This window comes from Kryptolebias marmoratus, linkage group LG7, assembly GCF_001649575.2.
Source record: "Kryptolebias marmoratus isolate JLee-2015 linkage group LG7, ASM164957v2, whole genome shotgun sequence".
NCBI classification, from domain to species: domain Eukaryota; kingdom Metazoa; phylum Chordata; class Actinopteri; order Cyprinodontiformes; family Rivulidae; genus Kryptolebias; species Kryptolebias marmoratus.
The window spans coordinates 9546835-9548429 of record NC_051436.1 but is presented as its reverse complement, the minus strand read 5'-3'; positions in this window follow the sequence as shown (position 1 = coordinate 9548429).

Here is a 1595-nt window from a genome sequence, read left to right as displayed (position 1 = left end):
GTATGAAATTGAAGTGGAGAGAGTGGAGGTGTACAGTGAGGGATGGGGAGAAATTTAAGGAGTCAGCTCCCCCACTGACCCAGTAGGTCCCCCCCATTTCCCCAAGGTCCACCCAGGGGACGAGGCCAAGACAGCCGACCGCCAGGACCGCCGAGCTCCAGACCAGAGAGGGACAGAACCCAGAGGGCCGCCAGAAGCAACACCAGCGCCCCCCCCCCAGGGCCGCGAATCATTTGATTTAACCAGAAGCTCTTAAACTGCTCCAACATTCTTCATACAGAATTTTTTCCATTCTTGGACTTTTATAGTTTCATTCATTCATATTAAACGTTCTACTTTTTCCCTGCCTGACGTATTGCAGCTGAAATCCGGAGGATATTTAAGAGTCGAGTTTAAAATAATGGATAATTATCTGAGCTGGTTTGCATTTGGAACAAAAAAGATCCATTTAAAATTTTACAGTGACTGTGCCCCCCTCCTTTTATGTTTATTAAAGTTGTTTTAAAGCATTTGTCAAACCACTAATGATTTTAGCCTTGTTGGGGGAAATGTGCTAAAATGTTTCCTGTCAAATAACTAGAGGAGACGTGACATCAACTTACAGCAGCTAATCTGTGACGGTCATTGACTGCTGAACCTAATCCCTTTTTCAGCAGCAGGATGGAATCACAGCATGCAGCTTAAAGAAGCCCAAACACTCAAAACAGCTGCCAATTAAAGAGGAGCTGGAAGAGATAAGAGCCACATATGTTGTCACATCATCTGCTTCCTGAGAGTCTCCACAAACCAATCAGCAACGCGTCAATGTTCTGAACTGTGACTCAGTCGTCTGCTGAGGTTCCGTCTGAATACAACAGCTTCTGTACGCTCGTGTTCACACCAAGCTTCCTGAACGTCTTCAGGCCATTTAGGAGTTATTTTAGAACCTAAATGTGACTTCTACGCAGACGTTGAGATTTCTTCGATTGGACTATTTGAGCATTTGTAAGAACAGTCAAAAACTGCATCTCAAAGATTAAGACTGAACGGCTCGCTTGCCGAGAAAACGAGGCACCTGCGAAGAGAAATGTCAGATCCATTTGTGCTCCAGTGATGTGGTGGTTATTTTGATATAGCATCCCCCCCCCACACACACACGTTCACTGGTCTTTATCTTCCCACCTTGCGAAGATGGTGATTGGTTGTCTGACTCTAACTCTACCCAAATCCATCCATCACATCTTCAGCTTGTCAAAAGTTGGCTTACAGAGGTAACAGGTCCAGGAGGGAAGTCCAGACCCCCCCGCCCTCCCCCAGCTCCTCTCAGGGAATCCCCAAGAGCCTTTCCAGGTCAGAAGAGATGTAGGGATGTAAACTGCTCCAGCAAGTCGCCACCAAGGCTTTCCTCCCAGAGGGATGAGTCCTGAAAACATCCTTTCAGCAGACTCCTTGCGATGTGGAGCAGCAGCAGCTCCACCCCCTCCAGATGACAAAACTAACTCCAAGGTTGATGTCAGTCGAGCCAATTTCAGCCACTTGTTTTTGGGATCTTCTTTTGGTCACGATCCACATCTCAGAACCAAAAGGATGAGAGTTGGAATGTAGACACCTCACCA